Source organism: Onychostoma macrolepis, chromosome 22, assembly GCF_012432095.1.
Source record: "Onychostoma macrolepis isolate SWU-2019 chromosome 22, ASM1243209v1, whole genome shotgun sequence".
Taxonomy (NCBI): Eukaryota; Metazoa; Chordata; class Actinopteri; order Cypriniformes; family Cyprinidae; genus Onychostoma; species Onychostoma macrolepis.
Genome location: NC_081176.1, coordinates 33,897,293 through 33,911,226, shown reverse-complemented (window position 1 = coordinate 33,911,226; position 13,934 = coordinate 33,897,293). Strand labels below are relative to the sequence as shown.

At 36.7% G+C, this 13,934-nt stretch overlaps 1 pseudogene; it reads right to left on the bottom strand.

The window, feature by feature from the left end:
* Positions 1-188: 188 nt before the first annotated feature.
* Positions 189-12,565, bottom strand: LOC131530747 (interferon-induced very large GTPase 1-like; annotated as a pseudogene).
* Positions 12,566-13,934: the final 1,369 nt, after the last annotated feature.

The following is a 13,934-nucleotide window of genomic DNA, read 5'->3' as shown; positions in this document are numbered from 1 at the left end:
TGGGGTGGAGTAACTAAGTTATCCATGAGAGATGTATCTTATTTTTGCCACAACAACCTCACATGCTTGCAGCTGCTATCTGTAGTCATAGTAAGATCACTTGAATTTATGAAGTAACATTGATTTTGAATATGTACTGTAGGTTTCAGTGTTGAAAATGGATGTGATCTGAATATTAAACAGAAACACAGAATTTAAGTTTATTTTATTTCAGTAACAAATGCATTATCATATTCCTGTAATCAGATTACAATTATTGAATAAAACACTAATACTTGTTTATCATGGTAACGTCTGTAAAACATTGCATGGAAATACATTGCATTGTGATATAGCTTATGCATACATATGAAGATTAATTCTGCAACTGAGTTCTGACACCCTACAAAGGAAAAAAATGCCTCTTACATAATCAAGACATGGCATGTTAAACATGAGTACGATAGTTATATTTCAATGCTTTTGCGTATGAAATGGGAAAGACAGAGGAGACTAAATTACTACTCTAATGCTGAAGTTTAAATGATTTCAGAAGTCAAGTCAGGAACAAAATCATTTCAATCTATATCACATGTGATAGGTCTATAGACCTAAACAAAATGACTTTACTTGTTAAATTAGTTGTATTTATTATTCAAACTCTCGATAGCATCCTGTTTTGAGTGTTTTTTCCATTCAGGTGGGATCTTACCAGAACCATCAAATGTTCCATTGTAGAATTTTTCAAGAACTTCCTGAAATCTGCACACAAACCACTTCCAGTAGGGCAGTTCAGAGAGATCAGGGCTGATGCTCCACTTAGCAAAAACTCCTTCTGCTTTTCTGTATTCACTGTATAGGAATGTTTTATCATCTGAGGCACTGTGATAAAAAGATCGATCACTGCTTGCTACTGATGTTGTGCAGATCCAAACACACAAGTTTGTTGTATCCTTGAACTCTGTCCCATTTGCTCCATTAACTCTGTGGAAAACAGCACTGTGATCTTCATCATGGTTTTCTATGGTGTTGGTGCAGATGGCTCCACAGAATGGACACTGGTCCCAACAGCACTGACATAAATCATCAATCAGAAGATCATCTGGTCTGAACTTGGGGTCCAGTTTTGCTGGAAATTCTTTTGTGTTGAATCTACTGCTGATGTCTTTCATTATAGTGGGAAGTTCTCTCTTTATTACATCTTCTAGGAGGTTGAAATCATCAACATCATCATGCTTGACTCCACTGAGGTCTTTTTCAGAGAAGATCAGCTCATCCGAGAGCTGCTGTGCAAACCTCTTCAACCACAAACCAGCATCTCCTGTGTTCACTTGAACATGTTCAGTAGATTGATGAGCTGCTTCCAAGATCTTCAGCTCCAGGAGTTTAATGTTCTTCTTCATCTTGGGTAAAACACGTACACTGAATTTATCAGTGATGTACCGCCTGACTTCATCCCTGATGAAACTCTTGAAATGATCTCTGGTATTATGAATGTAGTCCATGTATTTGTTAAAATCTTCCTCTTCTGCCAGTTTCATCAGGATGTGTTTCTCAAGATTTGACCTGTTTCCATTCAGTGATGGACAGTCTGTTCTCATATCATTTGCGAACTCTCTGGCAGTCTTCTTGTAGACACTCTGTTCAATGGGTTCTTTGAGTTTCTGACAGATGATCTCACCAAAAATGGCAGCTGATGTTGCTCCATGACAGTATTTCTGGAAAATACTATAATACTCTTCTTTCTTCTTCTTAACATATATTTCAGGATCGTTGGCCTCTTTGAACATTGCGTGTTGGTCAGTGATCATCTTCTTTGCTCTCTTACAGATGGAAAGAACCAAATCCATGAAGAATTCATTCTTGAACACATATGTAACTGGTCCGTCCTGATGTTCAATTACTCTTGCTTTGATGTAATCTATGAGTTGTTGAATGTAGCTGATGTTGTAGCCCATCTTTGAAATGTTAAATGACTGAATCATTTTGTATGTCTGCTGAACAACATCATTGACTAATGATCTTATTTGGGCTTCATCCTCCTTAGAGAGACTGTAACCCAGCATTCCTTTAACAATTCTCTTGGCATTTGTAAAAAATTCACTTGATTTCTTTAATTGTACATAATCTGAATAACTCTGCACAGATAAAATATCCCTGCTGCCCTTCCGGTGGTCTGCATTAATACTTTCATAGATGTCACCGAGGATCTCTCTCATATCTCTCATTATGTCAATGTTTCTGATTGTTGGGGTGTCTCTGCTGATTATCTTCATCCACTCTTTCCAAAACAAACCAAACTCTTTCTTTAGTGTTTCTTCATCATTTGCGTTGTCTTTGTGTTTTAAGGCGAGTTCTTTGCTCTTTTCAATGAGAGTGTTTTCATGATGTGTCCTCTGAGCATCAATCTCTTTCTTCAGGTCTCGCTGCTTAAGAATCTCATTTAATTTCCTCTTCGTTTCTCTTACAATGCTTTCCTGCAGCTCTTTGATTTTAATGTCAAATGATGTTTTCCACTGAATCAGTATATTTGCATCTGTGTCTTTCTCAAAGAATTCTGACACTGATTTTTTCACTTCTTCACTTGTCTTTTTCAGCTCTTTGTGAAGAGCAGTTTCTGTAACCTCATGAATTGCTTCATTTTCTATTTTGTTGTGTAGTTTGTTCTCAGTTTCCAGCATGGCGCTGCGAAGCGTCCAGGACCACTTGCTGTATTTGGTCTCCAGTTTCCTGTAGGCTGAAATCTCCAGAGAATTTCTGAAGCTGAAGACGAATCGTTCATTCAGTAAAGCCTCCCAGAGATCATTAATACGAACTCTGAAGTCTTTCAGTCTCGTTCCATGTGATTCTGAGGCATGAGATATAATAGTTTTCTTCAGGTCTTGAATGTTCTCACAGTAGTTTGGGTTTGGTGGAGCCATGGGCGGACTGCCCTCCCAGAGCTGAGCAAAATACTTCACATCTTTCTGAACATCAAATCTAATGACGTCACTGAAACGTTCAACATCGCAGACTTCCTCTTTAGCAGCGAGTTTTGTCATCTCATCCAGTGTCTCCTGCAGTCGTCTCCTTCCCTCCATGTTTTTCTCTCCAGCTGTGATGTCTGAGACGTTCTGATGCACAAACACACAGCTGGGATTCAGTCTGACCTTATTCATCCTCAGGAAGGCCTGAACAACAATCTGAAGAATGTCCTGCATCTCAGACGGGTTTTCTCCAAAGATATTGATCAAGGTCAGATTTCCAAGACCAACAACAAATGTGGCCAATTCATTGTCATGGTGTCTTGTTGATCTTCCTGCCAGTTCTAGAGCACGAAGACCCTCAGTATCAACAACCAGAATATAGTCAAACTTCGGCTCTGTTTTCATATCGTCTGACCCCCTGTTCATCTGTGTTTTCATCTCGTCTGAGACTCTGACCAGCTGCATGAAAGCTCCTCTGGTGCACCTGCCAGCACTGACGGCAAACTCAAGTCCAAACATGGCGTTCAGCATGGTGGATTTCCCAGAGCTCTGGATCCCTAAAACTGACAGCACATAGACTCTCTGGTCTCCCAGTTTCTGGATGAGTTGATCCAGAACAGCAGAGATCCAGATCACAGGAACATGAGCAGCATCTCCATCCATCAGCTCCAGTGGAAATCCAGAGATCATCATCTCTGCTGCAAGACTCGCGAGAGAAGAGAAGTGAACCTGCAGGTCTTTCTTGTTCTTCCCCACAGATGAACATGATTCATAGATCTGACTGATCTCCCTCATGATGTGCTCCAAACCAAAGGTTGCATTTTGAAGTTCCTCAGATATTTTCTCAAGTTCAGTTTGTTTAGCTTTGAGTTGTTCAGATTTATCATGTTTCTCCTTCATTTGTAATACTGTTGACCACTTTTCATTATATTTGTGATGTAGAGCAGAAAGATCACCTGATGTATATTCATCCAGGACGATTCTGAGCCATTTGGGGAAAAACATCTTATTTGCAGCATCTGAGTTCATTTCTTTAATAAAGAGCTGCATAAACTCACTGATGTCAGATTTATGCTGCCATTCACGAATTTTCTTCATTTGTTCTTGTTTTTGACTTATTTCATTTTCTATCTCATCTCCTTGAGGTCGATGTAGTTCTTTGTTCTTCTGACTCCACTGATGCCACAGTTTCCCCTGATGAGGCAGAAATGATTCTTTGGTTTCCGTAAGATTTTTCTTCTCCAGTAAACTTATCATCTGCTGAGCTGTTTCTCTTCCTCTCCTGCAGTCATCATCATCTTCTGCATCTACTCTGATGCCTGAGTGTTTGGACACATCTTCAAGTCTAAATCTGAAAGGTGCTTCTGAGACACAAGCATTTATGCCTCTTCTGAGTTCTTCAGACACATCTGACTGATTTCTGTCTTTCAGACCGATCTTGTATTTTCCTTTCCGTGTCTCAATGAGAGTTGAAGCACTCTCAGTAAGAAGATAAATGAGTGGCTTTGAGTCCTTGTAGAGTTCTTGAAATTTAATCATATTTCGATCATTCCTCTCCAGTCGTGGCAGAAGAACAACATTGACTGAGGCCATGTCTGTGAGGATCTGCAGCTGTTTCTCATGGTCTCCAGCATCACCGTGTAGATTACAGAAAGCAACACAGTCAGTGAATTTATCATCATTTGTTCCCGATGGGCAGAACCAGGCGATCTCCACCACTCCATCCATCAGGACTCTGGTTCTGCTGCTGCCTGGGCAGTTCCTGTGGAAGAACGTGTTGTGTTTCTCATTGATCAGACTGTTCATCAGCTGAGACTTGGATGAAGACACAGAGCCAAACCTGAAGAAAGACACCATTGAGTTTGTGCCTTGTAGATCAGCTGGGTTTGACTGATGATTTCATTGTTGGAGTTTGTCATCTTCCAGCTCTTGTTGATTTGTCTGAATGTCCAGAGAGGAAACTCAATCTTTGGTGTGAATGGATCAGGAACAAGCAGAGGCAGAGCGTACTGACACTGGGACAGTTTAGTGACCATCAGCTGCTTCAGGAAACCATCAGCACAATGAAACACAGCCATCTGGACATCCATCGGTGAATTTGCTCAGACTGACTTATTCCTTCATCAGATAAAAAATTTCTTCGAAAATGTCACCCTCACATTTAGATGAGTCATTATGTCTTTGTTGTATCTGATCTTGTTCATTGGGATCTCTAGTAGTAATGTATCTTGCTCTGTAGTCCATCATCAGTAGTTTTTGTATGAAAGTTTGAATCAGCTCCTCTTCAGCACAAGACTCACTGGACTGTAATGAATGTTTATTTATCTGAAGAACATCTGCAGCTCTCAGTTTAGGATCATTCCTGCCTTTAAGAAGTCTGTCAAAGAGTATTTTTGAGCCTTTAATAATTTCTTTTTCTGTTTGATCTGGTTTCTTTGTTTCTGTTCTAAGCTCTTCTGCAGGTCCCTGTGAAAGAAAAGACTAGTATGTTAATTTATGTGCAGCCTGTGTCTAATTTATTATTATTATTATTATTATTATTACTACTCAATTTGGACAAGTGAATCATTTAATGATATGGTGAAAACCAAACCTTTCAGGCAGAAAGGATTTGCAGCTCATTTTAAGATTGATAGGTTGTATTATTATTTTTCATTTCTATTCATTTTGGTTTTAGACAGTATAAGTGGAACAGTTGCCTTCCGGGCTCAATTCAATAATAACTTGCACATTTTTGTCTAGAACAGTGGTCTTATACAAAACGCTTTCCATCTGACAAAAGCTGACAAGGGATGATGCGTTTTAGAGGCATATTTTGCATTATTTGTATCCTAATATCAGAAATAGTTTAATTGTTTTAGACATTATATCTGTAATAAACCCACAGCATCGCATGCATCTTGTAAGTCTGGTAGTCTGTAAGTGTGACTGAACCTGCACAAAAATGTGAAGACACATTATGATTTTGTTTCTTATATTTCCACACATAGACTGCCATATGAGATTTCTGGGGAAAAGTCATTTGTGGAGCCTAGGAAAAAATTATTTATTTATTTTCCCTAAACCACCAAAGTAATATGAATTAAAAGAAGCAGCTATATAGTCTACCAATATAAGAAACAGATAATTTTTTGATAATTACTATTTTTATCAGTAGTTCTAGAGTACTGAGCTTTTTTAAAGTCTATAAATTGACAAAGATGCATTTTGGATCAAGACAACATAGTTATGGCATCTACCAACAGGGGCTGGTACAGGGGCTCTGTATTTAGCAGATTAGCTGAATTATTAACTTTGAATTCTTTATAACTTTCTCTTGTCAGCTGTTGACCATGGCACCCCCCCCCCCAACCCACACACGCAAAACGTTTTTATATGTTGTTATAATGTTATTAAAAATTTTACCATTAAAACAATTTAAGTAAATACTAGTCATGTAAAAATTGTGCACATAACATACCATGTGTGTTTCTTTCATCTCTGTCATGGAGTGCTCTCTTGTTTCTTTATTGATTGAAGGTTCACCTTAAGAAATATAATAATAATAATAATAATAATAATAAATTACATGAATGATTTTTAGACCAATTAGATTTCTTATTCTATATTATAGCAGTGTTTTTTTTCCCCTGTCATTTTTCAAACATTTAACATTTCTAACTGATATATCATTAAGGCCTGTTTCTATCCACAAATATCAAAATTCATCAGAATTAATCAGAATATAAGAACAAATCTGATTATTTATTTATTCTTAAATTAATTCTTTGGTGCAGTGAATATTGTGTTTCCTACCCATGTCACTGCATGATGAGTCAGATGGTGCAGTTGCCTCGATCATTTCTGCGTTGACAACAGGTTTGAAGTTGTTCTCCTCATCTACTGGCTTTCCTTTGTCCTATAAAGATAAACAGAATGTCCATTTCTTGTAATCATGATCTAAGTTCTGGCAAGTATGCAAGAGTATGTACACTCAGTGGCTACTTTATTTGGTAAACCATTTTTAGCCCTCAGAACAGACTGCATTCTGTGTGGCTTAGATTCAACAAGGTTTTGGAAATATTCCATAGATTGTGGTTTATTTTGACATTATAGATTCATGTATATGGAATATTTAGTCTAGATTTATTTAGGTTGTAATACTGTAGACAACATATATTTACCTTGTGTTCATCATCTGCTTGATTTTCTCTTCCTGATGTATTTGTTTTAGGACTGTGGTCCTTGGATTCTTTGGTTTCAGGGGTTTGATCTTGTGATGTGACCAGAACTGAGGTGCTCTGCTTATCAAATGTTTCTTCACTGACTTCCTTTTTAATTGGATCACATGTCTCTTTATTATCAAGGACTGGACCCTGTGCAAAGCCATTTCCTTTCAATTCAGTTGGGTCTGCTAAATCTAATGGATTGGGTTGATTCAGGTTGATGTCTTCTACGCTGTTCTCCTCATCTTTACCAGGGAGGATGTCCAGAGCATCTTCTGGGTTTGGATCTGTCATTATTTCACTGGAGAGAAATGTAAGGTGTCAGGTCAGGTGTCACACCACAAAATATAGATTGTATTTAGTAAATCAGATATTTATGGAATAAATAGGTGTGTATTCCTAACAGGAGTAGAAGGGCAGTTTTTTTTAAGCATATTTCATAAATGAAGTATATTCTGAAGCACAGTATAAAAAACTTAAATGGGATATTTGAAAAAGAACTCTGATCAAAATCAGAGAATACTTGTTAACCTGGTGCTAATTTCCTTAATTATATGACAAAACCTATTTAACTGGCAGCATGCCTCCACTCTAAGTGAAAGTGACGTGTGGCCAACTATGGTAATCCATACTCGGAATTAGTGCTCTGCATTTATCCCATCCAAAGTGCACACACACACACACACACACACACACACTTTTTGCTGTGGCACCCGGGGAGCAGTTGGGGGTTCGGTGCCTTGCTCAAGGGCACCTCAGTCGTGGTATTGAAGGTGGAGAGAGTGCTGGCTATTCACTCCCTCCACCTACAATCCCTGCCGGACCTGAGACTCAAACCCGCAACCTTTTTGGGTTACGAGTCCGACTCTCTAACCATCAGGCCACAACTTCCCCCAAGGTGAAGGGCTGAAACCCTGTTAAGGTGACTGAAACAGGTGTTGGCATTTCCCAACAGCATAGCAGTAATGACTTTATGAACTACTTCACTTCCAAGATCGATACTATCAGAGATAAAATTGTATCCCTGCAGCCGTCAGCTACAGTATCGCATCAGATAGCGCACTATAGACCCCCTGAGGAACAATTTCATTCATTCTCTACTGTGGGAGAGGAAGAATTGTATAAACTTGTTAAATCATCTAAACCAACAACATGTATGTTAGACCCTATTCCATCTAAACTACTAAAAGAGCTGCTTCCAGAAGTCATAGATCCCCTTTTGGCTATTATTAATTCGTCATTGTCATTAGGATATGTCCCCAAAACCTTCAAATTGGCTGTTATTAAGCCTCTCATTAAACAACCACAACTTGACCCCAAAGATCTAGTTAATTACAGACCGATCTCAAATCTCCCTTTTCTGTCAAAGATACTAGAAAAGGTAGTATCCTCACAATTATACTACTGTCTTTAGCCTGGCTTACACATAACACACTAATACGCTTCTATTATTCAAATCCGTTAAAGGATTGTTAGGCTGCATTAATTAGATCAACCGGAACCAGGAACACTCCCCATAACACACGATGTACTCGTTACATCGTAAGTAGAATGGCATCTACGCTAATATTTGTCTGTTTCTTTCCTAGTCTGTTTCTCAGTCCGTATCCGATCAGATGGTGGATCAGCACCAAGAGATGATGTCTACAGCCCTGATCGTCAGCGGAGACCAGGACACCCAGATGACCCCCAGAGATATATCCCCAGATATATCAACCAAAAATAACTAAATAACTAAAATATAATAAAATACCTAACTACATAATACTACTATTGTTAGAAATTGCAACAAAATTAAAATAGAAATATAAACTTTTGAACTGCGGGTTTCGTCTGGTCAGAGGAGAACTGACTCCCGACTGAGCCTGGTTTCTCCCAAGGTTTTTTTCTCCATTCTGTCACAGAGGAGTTTTGGTTCCTTGCCGCTGTCGCCTCTGGCTTGCTCAGTTGGGGACACTTAATTTCTAGTGATTATCGTCGATTTGATTGCATAGATACTATTTAAACTAAACTGAGCTAGACAATGACATCTCTGAATTCAATAATGAAATGCCTTTAACTGAAAATTGAGTGTTTAATCTTATCATTATACATTACTGACACTTTATCCTCCAATTTGATACTGTTAAGTGCTTTGACACAATCTGTATTGTTAAAAGCGCTATATAAATAAAGGTGACTTGACTTGACTTATAATGGGTTTATGTGAAGATTGCTTTAAGTTCACTTAAATTACAAGTTATTTAACTCTAATAAATGTAAAAATTGATAGCTCTCAATTATACTGTAATGTTGAATGGCTATAGTCAATGGATAAATATCATGGGGCAAAAAATCTATTTCATAGGGACATCAGTAGTATTGGTATCACTGATACTCACCTTCAGTCATAAAGGTGCCATTAAACAAATATTTAAAAAAAAATATATATACTACCTTTATGTTGTTTTTACATTAATTGGAAGATTGCGTGTGAAATTATTGCAATATAAAAGTATATTTAAAAACTTTAATTTTAGGTGGGATTACTTGCGATTAATCGCAATTAATAAATTTCAGGAAAAACAATTAATTAGTTAATTATTTATATTAATTATTAATGACAGCACTGATAAATATTTTGAGTAGTGTGGTAGTGTGTTATTCTGAATTCAGACATAGAAATGAATGTGCCAGAAACTGAATACTATTTGTCAGAAAATTGTCTGTGACTTCTCTTATAAACCAGTGATCTTTCATTGTAAACTCCAAAGAACAGCTTCACTAGTCTTCACTAGACCTGACACACCAGATTTTAGTCTGATATTCAAAGTAATCAATACTTTAACTCTTCTACTAGTAAAAGACGTACAGATGAAAAGCAGGAAGCAGATTAAATAATGGTAAAATAATTATATAGACTTTTACTAAATAATCTTAGTTGAATTTCATCGTCTTCATCTGACCAGCATAAAGGCTAAACATTACAGCTTTTAGAATATGCAGCTTAAATGACCAGTTTGCTTTAGTATACCAGATGCGTGCAGATTTAAATGATCATTGCTGGATAGCCGAAACACAAACGCCAGTCTGTTGCACACGGTCAGACCAAGTCATCTGCCTTTCTGCCGTTACACTTACAGAGCCAACCGAGGTAATATCTGCCGAAGGGGATGTTGATTATAAATGCCCCTTCATACAAAAAAACGAAAATTGTTCATGCATCGATATGCCAGCTCATTTTAAGAGTGTCACCCCTCGCCACTGACTAGCATCTGTCCCACTGGATGCTTTGCCTATGAATGCCAATTGTCTGCCCGAAGCCTGTCAATATGTAGCCTACTGCACCAAGTGCGTGTTGTGACCTATTTAACTACCTGGTCTCATGGCATTTACGTACCTGGGTGCACTTTTTAGCGTGACATGAAATACGTATCAATAAGTACATGTCACTGCAGTTTCCAAAATAAATGAATACTTTCACACAAATTTACAGAGTTGAGATGAATAAATCGTAATTTTCGCACAATTACTTGAAGAATATCATGCTATGACTTCAAAACAATATTAATATGCTGGGAGATTTGAAAATTGGATGTGTGCGATGCTAACGTTCAAAAGCATCAGCTTCATATCTATGGGTTTTATAGATGACAAGTTTGTTCGGTAGCTGAGATGGACTTAGGAGACGAGAAGCCCGGGTCGAATCCCGTGTAACTACGGTTCGACAAAGCAGTTAAAATCTGCGTAAAAGGAGGTTCAAATGGCACAGTTGCATCCGCTAATACGTTTTTATATCGGTTTTGCATTTGTTAACACTATCGGGTAGGTTTAGGGCTGGATTTGGTGTAGGGCATATTTACAACACGATAGAGCATTAACCATTAGCGTTATATACGTATCTGAAGCAACGTAATAAAAAAACAGCAATATGTACTAGGGATGTAACGATTCACTCAACTCACAATTCGATTCGATTTGCGATTTTGATTTCACGATTCGATTCGATTCACGATTCATGATTTTTTTTTAAAGAAAATTAGATTTAAGACAAATTATAAATTAAATATGTTCTTTTATTATTGCTTGGACAAAATGCTGCACGTTTCTTTGTGAAATTGAAATATAACACTATAATAATATACTAATATAGCACTTGCATATTATTGCTCTTTTGTTGGTTTTGATTGCTTCTATTGTCCTCATTTGTAAGTCACTTTGGATAAAAGCGTCTGCTAAATAACAAAATGTAAATATAATGTAAATGTAAATAACAACTAAACTGAAATTTTAAAACAAGCCCCAAATCAAATAAAATAAGTAACATAAATAAAAGAAATCTCTTCATAAAAACTAAATAAGGCTTTGTCTGTGCTATTTCCATTTAAAATGAGAGGCAACCACTGCATTTTAATCATGATCCAAACAAAGATGCTGCATACATGCAGCAGGAGCAGTTTTAACCTAAATTAGACTGTATAATTTCGAAATTTGAAGCAAAAACAGAATGGTATGACTTCAGTTTTGTGAAATTATACATAGAAACAGCAGACGAGCTGAATGAGACGCAGATTCAGGCTCTGCCAGCAGGTGGCGCTTTAAGCGTTTCCTTGGTTTCCGCTGTAAACAAAGCAGCGCTGCACTTATGAACTTTAATATGCATTATACAGAGGCAAGATGAGAAGAAAAATACCATCTAAACTTTTATAAAGACAGTAAGTTCCCCTCAGACATGCATTCATATAAACTACCCTAATTGAATCGCGATTTGTTTCGCATCTCAACCGATTTGAATCGTCACATATTTGAATCGATTTTCAACCGGCTCGCGGTTAATCGTTACATCCCTAATATGTACCAATATTACGTAATAAAAACGTGCCAGGGTTCACATATTGAACCTGCGCCATTCAGTGGACATTTCTATTTGAAACTGCGGCGAAACGTGCAGCAAAGGTACGTAAAACGGTGTCGCACAAAAAGTGCGCATTTTTATACAAATAATTATATTCAAATAATTAAAAATGAAAACAAAGTGGGGTGGAACGATAATATTAAGTGCAAATAAAGTCATACCTGAGTATTGATGTTTCTGTCTCTCTGTGTGTCTTCAGCTCTCTTCCAGAGGTGCAAGTAGCAAATGAAGGTTTTCTGCTGGTATTTATAGAGACACATAGGCTACATTGAAATCACACCAGTTCCTTGAAATCACATTACAAAACAGAAAGCAAAAAATAGACACTTTCAGTTTTACTTATATGTCATGTGGCACAGATCGGATATGGCCCACGACCGTGTAAGCAGGAAAAAGTCACATGGATTCCGATATTCTCCGATCGGTTTCAGGCCTCATTCATATGTGGAAATAAATCAGATATGAATCGGATCCGTGCATTTGCTCCTGCCGTGTAAGCGGACAGATCGGATATTCCCCTGTAAATGCGACTCCTACGTCATTGAAAAGTGAGGTTTTTAAAACATTTCGCGGTACAGACATATCTGTAAAAAATTAAACATCTAGTTGAGAAGCAGAGTAATAATTTTGTTCGTTTGTGTTACATAAAAGGCCCCTTACAAAAATTAACCATGGTTTTACTATAGTAAAACTGTAGTTAACCATGACTGTAGTACCCGTGGTTTTTTGGTGCATACCATGGTTTTAAAAACCATGGTTCAAGTACCACAAATGAACTATGGTTGTAATACCATAGTTTAACCATGGTTTTACTAAAGTACCTCAAATTACATCTAAGCCTAGTTATTCAACAAACATCTACAAAATAAAAACAGAATGACAAGTTACTATTCTATGATACAGGCTTTATTATAGCAGTTACATCATCTGAAACAAAATATTGTTGTCACATGTCAAAATGATTCAGAACTATGAACTATAACTTTATTTCAAAAATAGTGATAATGCACTGCAGTGGTAGAGATGGTTTTCTGCTAATTTACAAAATAAAAATAGCAAATTGTTTCACTGTAATAATGCATTATCTCTATAGAAATTAATTACGTGTTGTACAAATAAACATGACTTCGTGTTCACACACAACATTATACCGCCGACCTCTTTAACAATATCTTTTGTAGGGCTGCATGCAACTAACAATTTTTTTTGATAACCAATTTATTTGTAGATTTTTTTTTATTAATACTAGTAATTGGATGACAAATAAATAAATAAATAAAATATATACATAATTTTTTAATTAAAATAATTTTAATCCATTATTTTAAAGAATGTCATTTCACAACCTGCCTATGAAAACAAATATAATGAATGTATCTATGTAGGCTCTGCTGTTCATTATAAACATTAAAGTGTTAAAATACAAACATTACATTCTAAACCTAAAAACAACAGATTGTTTGTTATTTTGAAACAGAATTTAAAACAATTTAAACAAAAAAACACAATGTTAACTTGTAATAGGTACGAGGAACAAACACTGAACAGAGCAATTATATTATATTATATTAATGGACAGTTCCAACAATAGTGCCTTTACTGTTACTGCTCTCATAAATATGATTACTTGTGTTACATGTAGGGTTTTAAACCTACACTTAATTTCTAACAAAAAAATATTTGAGCAAAATGTGTATTTTAGTCAGAATTATGAGCGGTCTGTTTGTTTTGATGCACTATTCAAATTCGTTGATGATTATTTTAATTATCGATTAGTTGTTGTAGCCAGGCCTAGTTTTATACAACCTGTAAACACAAGACCAACACAGGCAGATGTGTGCAGTCCATAGCATTAACAGCCTTGATTACAATATCAATGAAGGTAAAAAA